This window comes from Lithobates pipiens, unplaced genomic scaffold, assembly GCF_037356315.1.
Source record: "Lithobates pipiens isolate NorthernLeopardFrog02 unplaced genomic scaffold, aLitPip1_a1.2 Scaffold_28, whole genome shotgun sequence".
NCBI classification, from domain to species: domain Eukaryota; kingdom Metazoa; phylum Chordata; class Amphibia; order Anura; family Ranidae; genus Lithobates; species Lithobates pipiens.
The window spans coordinates 97865610-97888649 of NW_027507789.1; the positions used below are offsets into that span (position 1 = coordinate 97865610).

At 46.5% G+C, this 23040-nt stretch overlaps 1 protein-coding gene across 4 annotated transcripts in view; it reads left to right on the forward strand.

Annotated features, from left to right (window-relative positions):
• CDK12 (cyclin dependent kinase 12) overlaps positions 1 to 23040 on the forward strand; it is a 369527-nt gene that overhangs the window by 276696 nt on the left and 69791 nt on the right. The window lies entirely within an intron of this gene.

A 23040-nucleotide genomic window follows, 5' to 3' on the forward strand; every position in this document is an offset into this window, starting at 1 on the left:
GATGTTTACTAAGCTCCGCACATCTGAGGGAGCTGGCAACCATGACAGAAGCTTTTCTAGCTTTTCAAGAAACAATAAAAGGAAAGGAAGTTCACATACTGTCAGACAATATCACCATGGTGGCTTATTTAAACAGACAAGGCACCACAAGGTCAGAAAAGCTTAGTTGCAGGAGAACTTGTGGGTTGAGCAGATGCAAACCTTGTCTCCTTAACGACACTTCATCTGAAAGGACAGCTGAATCAGTGGACAGCTTAAGCCTGCAAGGAAATAGTGCAGAATGGTGTCTGAGTAGCACAAGATTTGCGTGAGCTAGGGAACACCTGTAATTGATCTTTGACAACAGATCCAATGGAAAGGTGAGATGTTGTTTCTTCATTCAAGGGGACCCACAGCGCACAGGCACAGATGCACTATCTCAACCTAGGGTGGAGGAACTGCTATATGCGTTTCCACCTTTTCCTTTTGGGTGATTCAGTAACTGCAGATAACAGAAACAAAGGTAATCCTTATTGTGCCTTTTTGGCAGAACCTTCTGTTTCAAGGCAAAGTATACCTCCCTTGGCAGTGTGGCTTCTAAGGGGAAGGAAGATTGCATAAACCCTCAAAGCATATATATATTTTCATAAAGCAGACACCGTTAGAAAACATTTATGGTAGTTCGAATTTTTTTATGTTACACCATATTGCCGCAACTGGGAAATTAAAAATTTCAATGGAAGTACACCAAAATTAATTTTAGGACATACTAGCGCAAGAAATTACCCCTTTTTTTAGGTAAAATATAAAAGGTTGCGCCTAATAAATACCCAACATGTCAAACCTGTAATTTGTGCGCTTGTGAAATGGTGACAAATTTCAGTACCCTATTTTTTTTTATAGGCAATGCTTTAAAAGCCTCCTACTGGTGACCAGTTTAGCGTTACTCTCATTCTGACATGCACATGCAAATGTCTTTCTTCCCCCAAACTGTTTCTCCAATCTCACACTCAGGCCTTGAGATCAAAGAAATGTTCCTGCATGGGAGTTCTGGGCATTGAGGCTGTACCATTCATCCAGTTTCGCTTAAGTCCTCTTCAACGTATCTATTTGGCATGGAACAAATGTGCTCCCTTTCTCAACCACTCTATGCAACCCATCCCTTACAGTGGTTATGTAGATCAGCCTTTCTCAACTGGGGGGGCCTCTGAGGTCGTCAAGCTTGCCCCAGCATCCTGGTAGAGAGAGCCAATCAGATGAGACAGAATTCCTGCTGCTCAGCTGAACTGTATGTACATCGGCACAAGATCTCAGACAGTGAAAGCAAAGGGAGCTTTCCTGCAGAGTGTGTGCTGTGCTGTATGCCTCCCTCTACAGTGCAGTGCCCAGCAGAGTGCAGGTAGTACTGACGTTTCTTTAAAAGTCTGTTTTTTCTATATATTTGTGTATGTATGTACATTACTTTTAAACTTTCCCTTGATCCTGTACGATCAGAACTGCTTTTTTTTTTTTTTTTTTGGGCTTGTTCGTAATCCAAGGACTGACGCTTCTCTGAAAACATCTTTAACCTGATATGTCAGAGATAGTGGACTTGCAAACTGGAAACCCTGGCCTCCAGGTTCATCAACGTTTCCTCTGTTTGTGGCCAGGGCTAAAGATCCTCTAGTACTGTAATTGGATGCTCTGATAATTCTTTGGAATTCAGTTCAGGCAAATCTTTGCTTTTTCTTCAGTGAACATTCTGCCTCAACTACTCCATAAAATGGAGAATATTTAGATGATTCCAAACTGGCCCAGGAGAACCTGGTACACAAACATACTCGTGCTTCTAGGAGAACCCCCCCCTTACCCTTCCAAACAGACCAGACCTGTTGTCTCAAGACCCCCTGTTCTTTCCTACTTCTCTGTCAATGTCATGGCTGAAGCCTAAACCTTTGAAGGACAGAGAGGGGTCACTGAGTCTATCATTCCCTAATTGCTAAAAGCAAGGAAAACCACTTCCAGGAAGACATACTGTTCTACCTGGAAATCCTTCTTTGCCTGGTGTGAGCACAGACCTTTCAATCCCAGAGATTACTTTGTGCCTTGCATTCTGACCTTCCTACAATTGAGACTAGGCCAGAGTTTTCCTCTTGTTAAAGGCCTTTTCTTAAGATGTTTCTTGGATCAAACGACCCTTACAGCACCTTGTGCTTCCTTAGGACTTCAACTTGTTTCTCTATTAGGCAACTGCCTGTGAATGATCTATGCTGCAATGTAGCCTTCTTGGTTGCTATCAGGTCTGTCAGCCACCTCTCTGAGCAAGGACAAAGTAGTCTTGTTCCCAGGACCCTTATTTGTTCCTAAGGCTCCGTTCACACCTAGGCAATTCAAATTGCAGGTGGAATCTCAACAAAATTCGGGATGTGTTTGCGATAGTTATTTCTTAATGGCACCCCAAACGCGGTGCAATTTTCTTTCCTTCATTGACGGACACAGCTCCAGTAATCTTGACCATAGGGTTATTACGCCACCTTCAGGAGAGGACTAGGCAGAACATGTAATACATGTGAAAATAACACAACTTTACAGTTCCGCCTAGGGGGCGATCCCTCTGGTAGTAACCCATCAGCCTGCTTCCTGCAGCTCAGTTTTTTTTTGCCTAGTGAAGAAGGACCTAGGCTCCCTGCGGGACCATCGGTCCTGGGATTTTTTGCTGAATATTTGCCTTTTGTGCAAGATTTTAAGATCCTGTGATCTGCTATCAATAGCCGGCTGGGTGACAGGCTGGATAATCTAGATCCTTGTAGTCTCCCCAGCCTGGCCATCGAGCATGTGAAGACCCTAGCTACGTGCTGGTTCAGCCACGACATGCCCCTCAGGCTCCAGGGGCGGCCGGTGAGCACAATGCTCTGGGGCACACGTGACCGGACTACCGATGTCCTTGTCACAGTGTGCCGTAGCCAGCAGCCACCCCATACTGCTCAGGAGTGGGTCTGTGATGGGATGTCCCCAGCTCGTCCGGATGGTAAGTACAGCTTGGGATGCTGCATGACGGGCTGCTGAGTGGTATTTGTGGGGTCCTGAGGGGTCCTCCAGGAAGCTCTGACCTTAGATTGGGAGCTGCGCTGGGTGTCTGGAGGTCTGCATGTGCTGATTGCCATAGCGCTGTTCTGGTGCCATCATCTTTGTTCATTCACTGTGAATTTTTTTTTTTTGTGTACCTCAGTGGAAAGCACTCTGGAGCTCGGCGGCCTTATACAGGGCGGCCATTTTGTTGTAGCCCAGTGAGGTTTTTATCCTCAGCGCTGGTCCCTGATGCTCAGAACGGTACATTTTTTTGCTCAGGACACCTGGGAGCTGATACTGGACGCAGACACCTGTAACTGAACGGCTCAGCGCTCGGTCGGGGTGGGGAGTCCTTTGGTTGGGGCCCCCTTAGTCTGCCGCAGCTAGGAGGGTGGGATTGTACACCTGTCCTAAGTTCCCAAGGGTGGCAGACAGGGTGGGTCAGCATGGCTTCAGAAACTGGTGTTACTTCCCCAGAACTCCCTGCAATTGCAACTGACTCGTCTGCAAATAGTGCAGTGCCTTTGGACTTTTGTCGGCGGTCATTGAAACGTTCATTGCCAGGGTGGAGGCGTGTGAACGCAAAGGGGTAAAAAGCGGTCCCTGCCCCTCCGACCTCTGGGGAGAGCTCTGACACAGACTCTGGCTCCACTGAGACTGGCGGCCCCTGCTCTGTTATTTCAGATGACGCTAACCAGGACCGATCAGACAGTGAGGAGGATTTCCCGTCTGGGTCCGTGCAGGACAAAGCACTAGTTGGAGACCTTATCACAACTGTGCATAATACCCTGAAAATTCAGGATACAGCAGGTTCTTCTGCTGAAGTAGCGGCCCCTTTTGGGTCCCGCAAGCCAGGCCATACACCTGAGGTGTTTCCATATCTGACTTCTTTCGATAAGTTCATATACATGGAATGGGGAAGCCCGCAACTAACCTTCTCGGTCCCTAAAAGAATGGCGGTGCGCTACCCCTTTGAGGAGAGACTTCTTAAAAAAAATGGTCCGCTCCTCCTGTCGTGGATGCCCCAGTATCCAGGTTAACAAAGTAACCACGATCCCGGTAGAATGGACTCCTGCATTTAAGGCCTCTACCGTCAGGATGGCCAAGACTGGCCCGTTCCTTATTTACAGTTGTGGGGTTAGCAATACTGGCCACAATACAAGCCTTGATGGATCTACCCTTCCTTGGTGAGCGGCTCTTTGGAGCCTCATTGGATGACATTATTAAGAATGTCACAGGTGGTAAGAGTACCTTGCTCCCACAGGCCAGGAAGACTAAGGAGCCACGCCTCAGGCAAGGGCCCTCATTTTCCACTCGAGGCTTTTTCGTCCGTCCGGGACTTGGGCTAAACGCTCCCAGTCTGACAGGCCTAGAGGCGATTCAGTTCGCATTGTGCGCTATACAAGTGTTTCATTCATTCATTCATTCACAGGTCAAACTCTGAGGGACAAAAGCCTCCCTGGACCCGCAAGCCTGTGAGCAAAAGTGCTACCGCATGAAGGTTTGCCCCCGCACGTCTCTCGGGTGGGGGTCGCCTTTGGGAGTTTGCAGCCCGGTGGGCCTCTCTGCTGTCCGACCAATGGGTCTGCAAACTGATTTCCTCTGGCTACAAGATAGTTTCTCTCTTGGCCACCAAACAGATTCTTTCCCTCCAGCCTACCCTGATTCCTGGCTCGCCGGGAGGCCCTGTTGGGGGCAGTAAGGGACCTGCTAAGCAGCGGGGTGATGGTGCCTGTTCGGGAGTCGGAAAGGTTTCAGAGGTTCTACTCCAATCTGTAGTCCCCAAGAAGGAAGGGGTACATCCAATCTTGGACCTGAAAGCCCTCAATTGCTTTGTAAAAGTACAGAGGTTTAGAATCGAATCTGTTGACTACCATTGCGAGATTACCTGGTGTCTCAAGGTCCAATTCTCCATCCTGCCTTACCATTGCTGGTTTTAACGGCATGGCTGTCGAGAGCCAGGTGCTTAGGAACCAGGGCCTGTCGGACTCTGTGATTTCTTTTTTTTTTTTCTTTTTTTTTATGCATCAGAGATCAGCCAGAAGTTTATACTGATTTCAGCGGCGGCCGTGGCCCGGATACCCAATATTAATAACCAGTTTATTATCACCACTTGTGAGAGGATGTCTAGGCTGCTGAACCATCATATGCATTTTCTCTCTTTTTTTTTTTTTTTTTTCCCTCCTTTCTCTCTCTTTCATTTTATCCCTTTCCTTTCTTTCTTCTTCTTTATTTTTCATTTAATACTTAAATTCTTTTTATTTATTTTTCTTTATGCAAAAAAAATAAAAATAGAAATTCCATAAAATAAAAACAATGTTCAGTAACAAGGATATTTCTTTTGTTGGGGTGTTTCAACATTTTCTATTTTCATTTACCCAGCATTTTATCACTCCCTCCTCCATTCCCCCCCCCCCCCCTCCAGGTTGAACACCAACTCCTAATTTTACCCTCTGTAGATTTTAAATTACCCTATTCTTCATCCATTTTTTATTAATCAGGTGGGTACCCTATTTCATTCAGCCATGGTCTCCATATTTTCTCAAACCTTCTGAGGTTTCCCCTGCGTATATATACAGTCTTCTCTTTCCAAATTAGATCATTAATAACTTGGGTCCATTCACTCAAAAGAGGCGCTCTATCAGACTGCCATTTCTGCGCGATCAATTTCCGCGCTTGAAATAAACACCGTATTACTGCCAACGTAGTATTTTTTTGTTCCCCCGTTATTTTCCTATATCCCAAGATACAGATCTTGGGGTCTAGGTTCAGCTTGGTCCCAAAAGTTTTATTTATAATTTCTACTATTCCCTCCCAATATCAAAAGAGCTTTGGGCACCTCCACATCATGTGTATAAGATCCCCGTGTCCTCGGCATCTAGGGCAGTCGGCGTCCGTCCTTCTTCCAAATAGTAACAGCCTCTTAGGAGTGAAATAGGCCCTATATAGTAACATTAAATCTGATACTTTCTGTGACGGGGAGACCGATACCCATGATCCTAGTTCCAGTATTCTCTTCCACTGTTCCTCTGTAATTTCACCTATATCCTCCTCCCACTTCTTCTTTTGCTTAACTAGGCCTGGCTCTATTTCAGTAGTCTTGCATATTAATTCATAAAGGGCAGATATAGCTCCCTGGGGTTTATCTATTTTCATTATCTCCTGGGGAAGGGATATCTTATCCCATTCAGGTATCTGTGGGCCAAACTGCGCTGTCAAGGCATGCCGGAGCTGCAAGTATCGATAGAATGTTTTTTGCGGTACGTCAAATTCTCTTTTTAAAGTGGTTTGGTACCTAAAAATGAAAGTTCATGTTATTAAAATCAACAGTTAGCATACTTACCTAAACGAACCCTGAAAAAAAAAAATATTATTTACTTACCTTTTATTTCTGATGTTTCAGCTGACTTCCGGGTTCTCCTCCCGTGGGAGTAGGGGTGGCTATCGTCCTCGCAATGGTCCCTGGGAAATTTCCCAAGAATCCATGGGGGACATTGAAATTGCGAAATCTCGCGAGATTTCGTTCGGACGCTGGTCACGTGACGAGGGCGTGTACAAATTTGCCATTTTTAAAGTGGGCAGGCAGCTGTATCTGCCATTACACACAAGGTAGCAAGCAAACAAGTGATTGCTTCTGTGGGTTCGTTTTCATTCATTCTTTGTTCTCTGTGCTGTGTGGTTTTCGTTGCCTTGACAACGGGGCGGGAACTTCCTGGAGTTTTTCTTTCCTTGTCACTGCTCTCACTGAGCATGTGCAAGATGGAGCGGAGCATGCTGGGAGCCAGACGTCATCATATACCAGGAAGTAAATGCCTGTGGGCTTCAGACGCCCACAGTTAAAATGGAAAATGCCAGAGTAGGTTTTTATAAGTCATCCTGAAGAAAAGATTCGTCGCGCCGGGGGTCAAATAAACGCCGGACGTGGATGCCAATCGAAGCTAGCACTCACCCACCAGTGAGACAGGTAAGAAAAAAATAAAAAAAGAGCGGAATCCCACTTTAAGTCTATAAATGTTTTCAAAGTACTACCATCATAAGTTTGACTTAACCTGATTATACCCTTCTTTTCCCAAGTGCTGATTTTCCCAATTGACCGTACTTCTTGCAAATTCATATTATCCCATAATGGGGTGTATTCTGTCCATCCTTTACATCCCAGCATCTTTTTTACCGTTCTCCATACTTTGCTTACCATATTTGTTATGGGGTCCTTACGATGAAAAGAGCTTGCCTCCAGTACCTCCACCACGGTTTTATGTGGGGCTCCTATCAGCATTGCTCTGCCATTTGGGTTAACCTCCCCCTCCTGATCACAACCCACCAAATGTTGCAGCTGGGCTGCTAAATAATAATTCCTGGGGCTAGGGACCGCTAATCCCCCCCTATCTGTTGGCTGCTGTAACGCCTGGAGTCGAATTCTCGCCTGTCCCCCCTTCCAGATTAGCTTCCGGAAGAGGGTTTCAAGTTTTTTAAACCACTTCTTCCCTATCCACACTGGGGCATTGTGCAGGGCATATAACAATTGTGGCAGCCATATCATCTTTATCAGGCCACGTCTGCCCGCTACTGACAGTGGGAGTCGCCTCCAGGCGTCACAGCTTCGCTTAAATTTACCCATTAGCGGGACCAAGTTTTTATCAGCATACTGCTCTAGATCTGCTCTTAAATATATACCGAGGTATTTCATTACCTCTACCACCTCCAGCCGCGGTATCCTTCCTGCGATTCCCACGCCTGGATTATCTAATTGAAGCAGCTCTGACTTTCCCCAATTTATTATTAAGCCCGAAAATCCTCCGAAATTTTCCACTAGATTAATTGCCCTTACCAAAGATTGACCAGTGTCCCCTAAAAATAGGAGAACATCGTCCGCGTATAATGCGATCCTTTCCTCCCTACCCTCTTCCATTTGAAACCCTAGTATCCCCGGTTCTGATCTAATAGCAATCGCTAGTGGCTCCATTGCGATAGCAAAGAGCATTGGGGAAAGTGGGCACCCCTGCCTTGTCCCTCTGCTCATTTCTATCCTTTCAGATTGTTCTTTATTTATTCTTTCTCTGGCAGTGGGGGCACTATACATCATTTTAATCCATCCGATGAATGTGGGACCAAACCCACATCCCTCCAGGACACGCCACAGATACTCCCATTCTAAACTGTCAAAGGCCTTTGTCACGTCCAAGGACAGAATGGCCCGCGAACCCATCCCCACCGGAGGGGCCTGAATATTTAAAAATGCCCTTCTTATGTTCATACTGGTTGATCGCCCTGCAATGAAGCCTGTCTGGTCTATATGTATAAGCCTCTTAATTACCTTATTTAACCTATTTGCCAGAGCCTTAGCTAAAACTTTTGCATCCGAGCATAAAAGTGATATCGGCCTATACGAGGCTACCTCTTGGGGATCTTTCCCTTCCTTAGGTATAACAATAATGGTCGCCTCCCTCATAGATGCAGGTAGTCTCCCCTCTAACTTTGCCCCCATTAAAGTCCTAAGTAATTCTGGAAGTAAGATTTCACTATATTTTTTATATATCTCCACCGGAAGGCCATCTGGCCCTGGAGATTTTTGATTGGCCATACCTAGCACCGCCTGGTGTATCTCACTCAAAGTTAAAGGGGCTTCCAACTCCTCCCTCTCCTCTTGTGTGAGGGTTGGGAGTTTCACTTTCTCCAAAAAAGCATCCATATCGTCTTTATTTCTCTGACCTCGGGTTCTATATAGGTCCTCATAAAAAGCTCTAAATGTTTCTACAATCTCCTTCCCGTTTGTGAGGACTATCCCATTCGTGGACTTAATCACTGAAATTATAGATGGGGGGGAGTTAGTTTTTACTAGCTGAGCCAACATCCTGCCCACACTCTCTCCTTCTCCAAAGTAACGTTGCTTCTGAAATAGCCGCTTATTTTCTTCCCTTTTAATAATTAATGATCTATACCCCTGCTGTTTATTCAGCCATATCCCTTTCTTTTCATAAGTGGGCTCTTTAACATAATTCTCCTCTGCCTCCATTACTTCCTTCCTGATCCTTTCCTCCCAACTCCTATTTTTCTGTTTAATTTTAGCTACCTGATGGATCAAAATGCCTCTGATGTACGCTTTTAATGTGTCCCATGTTATATTAGCTGGAGCCGTATCTATATTAAATACTTAGAACTCTTTTATTCTTATTGGAATTTCTTCTACTTCCGTCAATAATTCCAGCCAGAATGGACTAATTCTCCAGCCCCCCGCCGTTGTTCTTTTTTTTTCCCCTATACTCAGCGCTATTTTCAATAATGAGTGGTCCGAAATCCCTCTAGGCAAATACTCTATATCCCTTACATCTTGCAGCGCTTCCTCATTACCCAGGGCCATGTCTATTCTGGAGAGTGTCGAGTGCGAACTTGGAAAAACAAGAATATTGCTTAATGTTCACATTCCTCACTCTCCACATGTCTAACAGTCCCACTTCCCTCAGGAAGTCACTCAGTCTTGTTGACCCTGTCTGTCCCAGGTGACATTTAATGGGGAATCTATCAATCCCTCTGTCAAGCACTTCATTAAAGTCCCCCAGCATTATAACTGGAACCTCCTCCTTGTTCACCAAGAAGTCCATAAATTTGTACACCACCTCCATCTTAAATGGGGGCGGTACGTAGACACCCGCTAAGACACAAGGTTTATCCTCCAAACTACAGTATAAAAAAACATAACGGCCGAGTTCATCAATACTGGCCTGTCTGCAGGAAAACCTCAGCCCTGTTCCTATCATTACGCTCACTTCTCTCGAGTATGAAGTATAAGTGGAGTGGTACTGATTTTGGTATCCCCTATTTTTAAGTTGGGGTATGGTTAACTTTGTTAAATGTGTCTCCTGCAAGCAGGCCAGTCCGATCCCATGCCTCTCCAACATCGAGAAAACCGTCGCACGTTTAATTGGACTCCCCAGGCCTCTTATATTCCAGGAGGCCACGTTAAGTATTTTGTCCTGCATTATTCAACATACAAAAAAATAAATAAAGTAAACAAAGAGGTGAAAGTACACTATACGTGCTCCAACCCCAACCTCCTAAATTACAAATTCCCCACAAGTGTATCATCTTTATAGTATTAACTTCTAAATCAACTATTGTTTGTGCAGCCGCTATATAGTGTTCAACCCACAACTTCTTGTAATCCCCTAACTCAAAAATTACTTGATCCAATCCTCCCTCTCTCCCTTCCCGCCCATTCCTAACCATCCCCTCCCATCCCACCCACCCAACCCTCCACCTATCTAGGCAATCCCCCAAGGGGGTACTCATGGCCTTCTCACTCTCCTCCCTACCATCCTTCCCTTCCCCACTCTTATATCCTTCTTCCTCCACCGAGGAAGATACAAAAACCAAAAGTGATAATAAACAAGTGGCAAGTATTACCACAACCTTTAACCCTGTCTCCCCTTCTATCAATCTTTCATACTTCATTTAAACCACTCTCATCTCTCTCCCCGTGCTCCAGAAAAGATGCTCAATAACAAACAGGTAAAACACAAGAAATCCCGATTCCCCCCCTCCCCCCTCCCCTCCCCTCCCCCACCCCCCTAATATGTCTATAATGACTCTTTATTGGCCTCCAACCATAAGACTACATCACCCGGGGAGTCAAACAACTGTATTCCCCCCAGCGCCGCTATTCGCAGACGCGCTGGGTATAAAAGGGCATATGTAATCCCATGGGACCGTAAGGTACGTTTAACCTCTAAGAACTCAGCCCTATGCCTCTGTAATTCTGGGGAGTAATCTGGAAAAAAGGAAATCTTCACACCATTATGCATGACATTACCCAAGTCCCTTGCCCTACGCATCAATACCACTTTGTCATTATAATTGAAAAATTTCAGGATCGTTGGTCTAGAACGACCCCCCATAGGTGGGGGCTTAAAAGGGACTCGGTGAGCCCTTTCTATTGAAAAAAAGGCTGAGAATTTTTCTCTACCAAACTTTTCTATAAACCATGATTCTAAGAATCTTATAGGATCAGGTCCTTCACACCCCTCAGGTAGTCCCAACATCCTTATGTTATCTCTGCGGAGTCTATTTTCTATTTCATCCATTCTGGTAGATTGATTGACTAGTTGTTTCCTCATGCTATTAACTTCTTGCTGCACTGGGTACAAATCATCTTCCATTTGACTTATCCTTGTTTCGAGCAGTGCAGTTCTTTCTGCTGCTTTTTGCATGTCCTGTCTGAACAGTGACAACTCCTCCTTCATACTCTTAAACTGACCACATAGCTCTCCCAATGACGTTTTGCATACGTTAACAGCTTGAAGAACCTCTCTTAAGGTTGGGTCCTCCTCGGCGGGGGGAGTACTCTTAGCAATGATTTCCGTGTCATCATGGGTTACCCCTTGACGTTTACTTGCACTCTTTGGGCCTGATACACCAGTACTATTTAATGCTAAGGGTTGACCTTGGCTCTTTCTATCCACTGCGCCCCCCTGTTGCGACTTCGCTTGTGTAGGTTGGCCCAGTGATATCAAATGCTCTCCCTTTGTTGGAGACTGGCCTAGTGTGCGAGTATACCGCTCTAATTTTGCTGCAGCTGCTTGTGCTACTTGTGAGTTCTTTTCTTTTGAGGAGCGAGGATGTTGTGCCCCTTCGCTCTCCACTAGCACATGTTCCTCTCCACGGCGCCTGGACATCTTTTATTCAGGATTACCACCAAAATTACTACCAAGGTCACTACTAGGGTGGAGGCCTTAATCAGTAAGGCAGCACAATTACAGCGAGAGGGAGATGGAGAAAAAAAAAAAAAAAAAGGAAAAAAAAAAAAAAAAGAGACAAAGACCAATACTATGGTCCAGAGAACCTTGGAAAAATAGGGTAAATGTTTCTTTAACGCCTCAGAAGGGAGCTAGGACAAAAAGGGAGGGGGGGGGGAGACTGTAATGGAGGAGGGGGAAAAAAAGTCCCATATGCTGGGTTGGCTTAACTAGGTATACATCCAGCCAAGCTCAATCATTTTTCCTTCATTAAAATCGTAACACTTTACCGATGTCTTTGTAAGCAGGGTATACCTCACTTATGCGATTTCCAAAAAAAAAAAGAAAAAGAAATAGAAAAACCCCCAACAGTTCAAACATTCACACAGACCTTGTACTTTCTGATTATCCGTTATTAACCAGCTTGGGGTACTTGGAGATAGTGAGATATCTATCCTCTCAATATGTGAGTTGGAGATTCCCTTGATACACCGCTATAGTTTGTACACATGCAAATCTTCTTACCACTGAGCAGCTGGGTCTGGGGTCTCAGGGCTTTTTAAATTTCGAGATCTCCTCCTCACAAAAAGCCTTTCGCAGCTCCTCTCACCACTCTCCACGTGTCCCCCAGTCACTCAGTGCCTGGCCGTAGCGCATCCTGCAGGAGTCACTCGTAAGGCTTGTCCTTCCGTCTTATTTCGGCGTGCTTCGGCGGGACTCGGTACCTTCCGGTAAGTTTCGGAATACCTCGGCTCCCCTTGCCGGGTTCCGGAATCTCTGCTGTATCCTCGCTATTTCCGCTTTATCGCCTTACCCGCCTCCCGCCTAACACCGCTCTATTCAGCCGCTCAGCTGCTCCATCTTCCCAGCCACTATTTGCGCAGCATCGGAGGCACAGGGAGAGAGCTCATCAAAGCCTCACTCACATCTCCGCACACGCCCTCCGCACCTTGCACATCCGGCCACTCCCCCCGGACTCTGTGATTTCAACTAGGTTCAGGGCACGAAAATCTTCTTCTCGGAAAATATACCATCGTACCTGGAAGGCCTACATCTCCATGTGTGAGGAGAAGGGGCGGCGTCCTCACCTATTCCGTTTCCAGGATCCTGCTGTTCCTACAGCGAGGAGTAGACCAGAAATTGGCTTTAAGCACCATTAAGGGACAAATATCAGCCTTGGTGGTTTTTTCCAGCGACCCCTGGCATCTCACTCTCTAGTGAGCACTTTTATACAAGGAGTCCGGCATGTAGTCCCTTCAGTGCGTCCACCTTTGCCCCCATGGGATAACCTGGTGCTATCGGTACTTCAGAAACCGCTGTTTGAGAACATCAGGGAAATTCCCTGGTTGACTCTTTCTCAGAAAGTGGTTTTCCTAGTGGCCATTACATCGGCCAGGAGGGTTTCGGAACTGGCGGACTTGTCTTGCAAGTCACCCTATCTAGTTATCCATAAGGATAAGGTGGTGTTGCGTCCACAACCTTCTTTTCTGCCGAAGGTGGTTTCGGCGTTTCACATCAATGAAGACATTGTGTTACCATCTCTGTGTCCTAAACTGACACATCCTCAGGAGGTGGCCCTTCATTCCCTGGACGTGGTCCGGGCTCTAAGGGTATATTTGTCTGCCACGGCTCCATTTCTGAAGTCAGATTCTGCTAGTTTCGGTAGGTGGACCGAAAAAGGTATGGCGGTCTCGTCGGCCACCTTTTCCAGGTGGAACAGACAGATTTTGGTCCAGCCCTACTCTTTGAAGGGGCCCCCCTTTCCTGTCACGGCCCATTCCACCAGGGCAATTGGAACCTCTTGAGCTTTCCGAAATCAAACGTCAGTCGCTCAAGTGTGTAAGGCGGCGACTTGGTCATCCATTCACACCTTTACCAAATTCTACACAGTGGATGTAAGTGCATCTTCGGATGCATGCTTTGGCGGCGGCCGTGTAATGTTTCAATTCTGCACTCTTTCTTCTGTTTTAACCAGTTAACAACCGGCCCATAGCCGAATGACGGGTAAAGGGCGGTCGCTTAACTCTGGGAGGCCGTCATATGACGTTCTCCCAGAATTTCGCTGTCGCGCGCCCCCTGGGGTGCGCACTCGAGAGTATCCGTGACCGCTGGGTTCACAGGACCCTGCGCATCACGGTAAACGGCCGTGATGACAGCGCGATAACTTGTAAACAAACCGGCGTCATGTAATAATCTGCGATGCCCTGTCAATACTCTGCAATACCCTGCCAATAATTGCCATACCCAGCCATACTCGGTGATACCCAGCCATACCAGTCATACTCGGTGATACCCTGCAATATACGGTGATACCCAGCCATGCTTGGCTGTACTAAGCCTCTGTATTTGACCAGGCTGTGGAAGTGTCTCACACGTGGTATCGCCGTACTCAGGAGGAGTAGGAGAATCTATTTTGGGTTGTCATTTTTAGTATGTACATTTTGGTATGTACAATATGTGTTAGAAATATTGTATAAATGGACAACTTTGTGTTAAAAAAAAAAGCATTTTAACCACTTCCCGCCCGTCGGCCGTCATATGACGTCCTTGCTACAGGCATCATTCAGATATCGGCTTTTTCAGCCGGCGATTCCCTACACCTTAAGAATTATCATAGCGGCTGTTCCACTGCTTGATCGTTCTTACAGGAGGTGAGAGGGGACACCCCCGCCCTCCGGTGCTTCTACCGACTCGCCAATGTGATCAAAGCCAGAATCTTTTTTTTTTTTTTACCCCATAGCTCACTGTAAAGAGGACCTGTCATGCCATATTCCTATTACAAGGGATGTTTAAAAGTGATAAACAAATGTATTTTTGGGGAAAAAAAAGTCAAACTAAAATAAAGTAAAATGAACAATAAAACTCGCACGTTATTACATCTTCTGCCTAGTCCTCTCCTGAAGGTGGCGTAATAACCCTACGGTCAAGATAACTCAAACTGTGTCTGTTAATGAACTTCAGAGAAGGATTTTACGGTGAGTACAAATATCCTATTTCTGCCACGATTGTCAACCGGCAAAACGTGCTAAAAACGCTCCTGGCTCTGTGGCAAGATTTGGTACAGGAGCTTCTTTTTGGACTGGAGGGAGGCCCATTCAAATGGCGCAGCCCCCAAAAATGCTCCATCGAAAAAAGCTGAAATAAACACGGTGCAGCAGCTGTCTCTGCACTACACTCAGGTGTGAATGGAGCCTAAGGTGGTATCAGCCTTCCATCTCAGTGAATACATTCTTTCCTTTTGTTGTGCTGGACTTCAAAGCACCCAAAGATTATTACTCTTCACTGTCTGAATGTGATCAGAACCATCTGATTCTACCTGAAAGCTACAACTTCTGTCAGGAAGATATACTTCCTTTTTGTCCTACCCTCAGGATCTCCTCATCGCTGGGTGGAGAAGACCACTACTCTCAAGAGCTTACACTGCTCCTCCTGCACCTACTCGCTCTACTAGGTCTATAATAGTTTCCTGGAAATTTTGAGTTCAAACCTGTTTCTCAGCTTTGTGAGGGTGCCACCTTGTCCTAAATTGCTGCGGCTAGCTTGTCCCGGAAGTGGGAGATAGGAGGAATCAAATGAGTGTAACTTCCACTTCAGGGTGGAGGTCCGCTTTAATATTAAGACTCAGTTTTTTATTGTACAACCAGATATTTACTTCAAGATATGGAATTAAAGTAGTTGTAAGGTCAGAATTATAAATAACTGCAATCCTCTCTGTAGTAGCCAGATATAAAGGACCGTGTGTTTGTTTTAAAAAAAAATATCTTCTGGCACACAGTTAGCCCCTACCCCCTCTCCTTCCCCGATCTAAGGAAAGCAGCTGGAGGTGCTAAGATTCCCCTCTGATGTATGTCAGACAGCAGAGGGTGGAAATGTGATGGCACAGAGGTGCTGTACAAGGAGGTTTTTAGGATTATAATTTTAAAAACTGACACACAGTACTTTATACCTTGCTACAACTGAAGGGGGGGGCAGGGGTGCCAGTTATTTATAAATCTGACTTTACAGCTGCATGCAAATAGCAGCAGGAGGGGAGGGCCGGGTTTGGAGATCTACTTTCACACACAGACTAGGAAATGACAGACAGGGAGGGAGCGGGAGGGACTGTGTCCACACAGCATGACGGAGGCATGTAAACTGACCACGGTATCATGGATCAGCAGCCATGATTACCGTGAAAAGTACAAACAGGGGGCATTGTAACAGGCAGGATCAACCAGGTATTTTATAATATAGAGTTGGACAAAGTACTTTGCAGCAGCACTGTGGTATTTATCATACTTTACAGGAATGGTAACTTTTTTTAGGGTTACAGCCATTTTTAAGTAAAAAAAAAAAAAAGTATTTTCATTACAGTACAGGACAGAGGCTTTAATACATAACAACGATTTAGTGGCAAAGCCACAAAAATTTTAACAATCCCTCCTATAAACGCTGCCTCAGGATTTTTGCTCATTTTCTCAGGTGATGGTTGCATCTCTGTAGGAGAGATTAGTGATCCCTTTGTTAAAGTTTTATTACAAGCTGCACCAAGTCATTGCGTCACAGGTTGTCAGTTTTCTGGATCATTGCAGCCTAGTTTAGTGCTGCGGAGCCTGTGCTCAGACCCCATGTGAATATAGGAGCAGAGTCGAGTCGTAAGTTGCAACTGCTCTGGACCGGCACACAAGCAACTTGCCAGGGTACTTTGTGCAAAGTGCACATCGCCACTGGTTGCTCTATAGGTCCAAGGCAATGGTCCACCTACAGGGGTGCCCAGTACTGGAAGACTCCACCCACTCCCCATCGGAGAGGGGCAATTGGCCCTGCCGAAGTGGGCCAAGAAACTCCTTGCGGCCTTGCTGGATAACTGCCAGGTGGAATAAGCTGGAGTTGGTCTGCTAAACGCAGGTCTGGTGATCAGGCTTTGACTGGTTATCAGTGCAGCCTGATCAGGGTTTATATAACCCCTACGAAGACCCTGTGTTCCTGTTAGAAGGCCTGGCTCGTGTTCCTGGGCCAGGGTTCATTGGGCTGTTCTTAAGGCACTTGGGCCATCGTGGACACTACTGCACAGTCACCAATCCACCATCTTGCGGCTTTCAAAGGTGATGAGGCTGTTGTACAGGTACCATCTTGGTATTCCTGAGGGCTTGTGGCACCAATTGTTTTTACATGCTAAGCTGCTATTTCAGGAATAAAGGCATGTGTGGGAGCCATTTTTATTTGGACTCAAGCTGCAGAAGGAAGAATCGGACTGTGCTCACAAGAAGGATCACCCAGCCAGGGATTACACTACCAAGGAGTGGGGTAGGGCTCGCAGAAAATAGATTCTTCTGCAGGGGACTACACACTGTGCAAACTCAATGACAAATACCAGTGGGTTTAAGTACCCCATAGGGGATGCATGGAGGACCCTAAACACAGGAAGGAGGTGCAAAATTGCATCATTTAGCCACTTTCTATGATCCCAGGCATATTTTTTTTTTTTTTTTTAAACAGGGGCTTCCTCCCTAAATTAGACATTCAAAGCTCCCCCATCTTCTAACTTGGGGGCAGTATTGCCACTGCATTCTTCTTACCTGAGCAAAGATGAATTCTCTTGGCAAATATCCTCTCTGAGAAGGAAACCCTTTTTCAAAAGACAGGCTCAAAAGTCTCGGGCCTGCAGCCCTTCGTCTCCCTTTCAACCTTCTAACTTTCTAATTCAGATTCTTCTGGGTTGGTTAGTGGAGGAGAATGAGGTGACAAGGGGACATTTTTCTGATTCAAATGATATGGTGTTTCCAAAACTGAAAGATGCCACACCAGGGTGCCTATAGATAGAGGTGCTCAAATATCTTAGACTGTGCCAGAGGGCCTGAAAGTGACCAGCATGGGTTCCTTGGAAACTGATTAAACCTCCATATGTGCTCATGCCTTGCGACACATTCAGAGAAGGTTTAGGCTCTTCCTAAACACTTTGTGCAACTAAGCTATGCAGGACAATAACCTTACAACAGCATACAGCAACTTTACAAGATGAACTCAATAAAATAGTGGGGTTGGCAAATACATGGCAAATGAGGTTCAATGCAGGAACATGTAAAGTAATGTGCGGGGGGGGGGGGGTGGGGGGTTGAATGCAAGCTGCACACTTTGGGAAGAACCTCTGGGGGAATTTATGATGGAAAAAGATCAAGGGGCCAATAGAAGATGGAAGACTCAAAAATAGTATGCAATGCCAGGCTGCAGCAAGCAAGACCAGCAGAGTATTAGCATGCATTAAAAAAAGGTATATACTCAAGAGGTAAAACTAAGTCAGTAACTGTACAAAACTCTGGTCTGGCCACATCTTGACTATGATGTCCAGTTCTGGTCAACAGTCCTCAGGAAGAACGTACTAGAACTGTAGAGGGTCCAGAGAAGGGTAACAAAGCTTATAAGGGAGCTTGAGGATCTCAGTTATGAAAAACCGCTGCAAACATTAAAAACATATTCCCTGGAGAACAAACGCTTAAGGAGATATGGCAAAATACAAATATCTAAATGGGGATTCCAGCATACGGAGGAAACTATTCAGGCTCAGGTTGCTCAAGAAGACACATTGCAACTCAGTGCGGCTAGATGAGAAGAGTTTTAAGGTCTCATGTACACTGGTAAACAAACTGGTGCTGCTGGTAAACAAACGTTTTGAAGCATTTTTTTTTCAACTGCTCCTGAACTCTCCTCAATATGTTATCTTATCAGTACATATCGTTTACAGGCATTTTTCATTTTTTACAAACCCTTCTAGACGCAAACGCGGCTAAACAGACAATTTTAGATGCCAGTTTCTAGCCGTCAAGTTAAATCATTCAGGAGAGGTTGAACAAATGTCCCAGGTACATGAAGCCTAAAGGGGTTTTTTAGTTTTTAACTACTTCCTGACCGCCGGCAGTCAAATGACGGCCAGGTGGCGCATCTATTGTGGCGGGAGGCCGTCATATGATGGCCTCCCGTTTAAACAGGGAATGCGCGCGACCGTGCGCGCTTATCCCTGTTTCTTCGGTGGCGGCGTGTCACGGAGACACCGCTCGCCACCAAAGGGGGTGAACAGCCATTGGTTATGGCTGTTTACCACGTCATCGGTCGTGATGAAGTCATGGGCGATCACAGATGGTCACACCCCCACTGTGCACGGAGAATGCGCGCGATCGCGAGCGTGCTGCGCGTGCACGTCGGTGGCGGCATGTTCCCCGGGAACGCTGCTCGTCACAGACGCTGGTAAACAGCCATTGGCCGGCTGTTTACCCACGTGATCGGCTGTGATCCTTTCACAGCCGATCATTAAAAACCGCGGTAACGAGATGTTACCGGGATCTCCTCCTCACACACCGATTGTGTGTGAGGAGGAGATTGCGGTAACATCTCGTTACCGCCCACAGTGTACACCAATCACACTGATTGCCCCCCGTCACCACCCCTCATAGTACCTGCCATCAGAGTCCCCGACTACCTGTCACCAGGCCATCAGAGTCCCCGACTACCTGTCACCAGGCCATCAGAGTCCCCGACTACCTGTCACCAGGCCATCAGAGTCCCCGACTACCTGTCACCAGGCCATCAGAGTCCCCGACTACCTGTCACCAGGCCATCAGAGTCCCCGACTACCTGTCACCAGGCCATCAGAGTCCCCGACTACCTGTCACCAGGCCATCAGAGTCCCCGACTACCTGTCACCAGGCCATCAGAGTCCCCGACTACCTGTCACCAGGCCATCAGAGTCCCCGACTACCTGTCACCAGGCCATCAGAGTCCCCGACTACCTGTCACCAGGCCATCAGAGTCCCCGACTACCTGTCACCAGGCCATCAGAGTCCCCGACTACCTGTCACCAGGCCATCAGAGTCCCCGACTACCTGTCACCAGGCCATCAGAGTCCCCGACTACCTGTCACCAGGCCATCAGAGTCCCCGACTACCTGTCACCAGGCCATCAGAGTCCCCGACTACCTGTCACCAGGCCATCAGAGTCCCCGACTACCTGTCACCAGGCCATCAGAGTCCCCGACTACCTGTCACCAGGCCATCAGAGTCCCCGACTACCTGTCACCAGGCCATCAGAGTCCCCGACTACCTGTCACCAGGCCATCAGAGTCCCCGACTACCTGTCACCAGGCCATCAGAGTCCCCGACTACCTGTCACCAGGCCATCAGAGTCCCCGACTACCTGTCACCAGGCCATCAGAGTCCCCGACTACCTGTCACCAGGCCATCAGAGTCCCCGACTACCTGTCACCAGGCCATCAGAGTCCCCGACTACCTGTCACCAGGCCATCAGAGTCCCCGACTACCTGTCACCAGGCCATCAGAGTCCCCGACTACCTGTCACCAGGCCATCAGAGTCCCCGACTACCTGTCACCAGGCCATCAGAGTCCCCGACTACCTGTCACCAGGCCATCAGAGTCCCCGACTACCTGTCACCAGGCCATCAGAGTCCCCGACTACCTGTCACCAGGCCATCAGAGTCCCCGACTACCTGTCACCAGGCCATCAGAGTCCCCGACTACCTGTCACCAGGCCATCAGAGTCCCCGACTACCTGTCACCAGGCCATCAGAGTCCCCGACTACCTGTCACCAGGCCATCAGAGTCCCCGACTACCTGTCACCAGGCCATCAGAGTCCCCGACTACCTGTCACCAGGCCATCAGAGTCCCCGACTACCTGTCACCAGGCCATCAGAGTCCCCGACTACCTGTCACACAGGTGTCCTGGTGTTCCAAGACCTTCAAAAGTGTGATGGGTAGGAATGAAATGAGATGTGTCATTTATGCTCCTAGAACGCCTGAACGTACTACTTCAATGTTCGGCCTCTCTATGTGGCAAGGCTGTGTAAAAGTACTACTACACATGTGGTATCGCCATACTCGGGAGGAGTAGCAGAATGTGTCTTGGGGTGTCATGTTTGCTATATACATGCTATGTGTTAGAAATATCTTATAAATTGACAACTTTGTGTAAAAAAAAAAATGCGTTTTAATTTTTTTTCCACATATTCCAAAAACTAGACTGTATAACTTTCACAAAGACCAAATATACACTAATGTGAGTTATTTTTACCAAAGATATGTAGCAGTATAAATTTTGGCCAAAATGTATGAAGAAAAATTACTAATTAGCAAAAATTTATGACAGAAACAAAGAAAAAGGCATTTTTTTCACAAAATTTACATTTTATTTTATTTATAGCACAAAAAAAAAAAAACACTAGTGATTAAATACCACTAAAAGAAAGCTCTATTTGTGTGGAAAAAAGGACGCAAGTTTCATATGGGTACAGTGTTGAATAAATGAGTTATTGTCATTCTAACTGAGAGCTCTAAAAGCTGAAAATTGGTCTGGTCAGGAAGGGGATGTAAGTGCGCTGTATTGAGGTGGTTAAATAACAAACATATACTTGCCTGCACTGTGCAGTTTGTTTTGCAGTGTAGCCCTGATCCTCGTCTTCTGGGGCCCACCAGTGGCTCTCACGATGGCTCCGCTGCTGTCAAGGTCTGTGGGGTAGGGGCCAGGAGCGCTGGTGAGGGACCAGAGATCAGGAGGATCCAGGCTGCTCTGTGCAAAACCATTACACAGAGTAAAGTATAACACGTTTGTTATTTTTAGACAAAAAAAAGTAAGATTTTATCATTTTAACACACTTGACATATTCATCAAAGATGTCATTCAAGTAAATGTCTTTCTTTCACTGTGGAAGTTGCCAAAATCCTCTTCAGCAGCTTCTTCCTCCTCAAAATGAAGCGCACCTCAACGCTCAACCTAGACCTCAACTGCTAAGCCTAAATTCAGCCCTTCCTTTTAGTACAAGCATGCACCTTCTCTCGACCTACCTATGCTCCTATCCAACCAAGCAAGTTATTGCCTAGCATGACAGATCTTTCCTCCATTACTGGAAAGTGATAAGATGCCAGTCTTTGACTGGAGAGGAATGTTCTAGTCATTCAAGTTTCAGGGAACATGGTGAAAGTCATGCTCTCCATTAACATCCTGGAGCTCAGCGCAAAATTGGATGGCTATGCAACACTAGGACCCCCCTCTGTAAGGACACCCTATCAGCATGCAATCCGACAATGCAACGGCTGTAGCCCCCTTTAACCACCACAGGGGCACCAGGGGTCTTGCAGCCTTGAAGGAATGCAGCCTGATCACCTGATAGACAGGTTACTCACTGTCCAGTCATATTAGTGGTCCACGTTCCAGGAGTTGACAACTGGAAGGCAGATTACCTCAGCTGTCACCACCTGGACCAAGGTGTTTGGGACCTTGAATCTATTATGTCAAGTTGTGGCCTACAGAATCAGCAACAAGTTACATCCTGTTTGTGGGCAGACCCTAGAATCCTGTAGCGCTGGCATCAGATGTAAGGGCAGAAGGTTTTTTTTTTTTTTTTTTTAAATCTTGATGCATTCTATGCATTAAGATAAAAAGCCTTCAGTCTGTAGCAACCCCCCTATATACTTACCTGAGCCTCCCTCTGTCCAATTATCTCCACGAATGCCTCAACCTTCCAGGATTCCATGCATTAAGATAAAAATCCCTTCTGTGTGCATCAAGCCCCCCTAATACTTACCTGAGCCCCATCTCAATCCAGCAATGTTGCACTGGAGAATTGGCTTTTCGGGACTCTCTCTTGATTGACTGAGACACAGTAGCAGCGCCATTGGCTTCCGCTGCTGTCAATCAAACTCAACCAATCAGGAGAGAGAGGGGGCAGGGCTGAATGACAGCTCCATGTATGAATGGACACACGGAGCTGCAGCTCGGCTACCCCCATAGCAAGCTGCGTGCTGTGGAGGCACTCAGCAGGAGGGAGGGGCCAGGAGCACAGATGAGGGACCCAAGTAGAGGAGGATACAGGCTGCTCTGTGCAAATGCACTGCACAGAGCAGGTAATTATAACATGTTATTTTAATAATAAAAAAACACTAGAATTTACAACCACTTTAATAGTTCTCTGGTCTCAGTTCAGGCTAATCTGTCCTTTCCACTAGTGTAATTTCTACTTAGTCTGCTCTGTGAAATAAAGCAAGAGAAGAAGTCAGGTTATTTTTTTTTTTTTTTTGCACCAAACTGGCCCAGAAGAACCTGGTACACAGACATACTAAGACTAATAGGAGACCTCTCTCAAACGAGGACACCTTGTTACCAGCCACAAAAGCCACTTAAAGCTCTAATGTCCGACCTGGAAATCTTTCTGTACCAGATGTGAATAAACACTTCAGTCACAGAGATGAATCTGTCCTTGCATGCTGCCCTTCTACAGTCAGGACTTTCTACTGTGTCCTG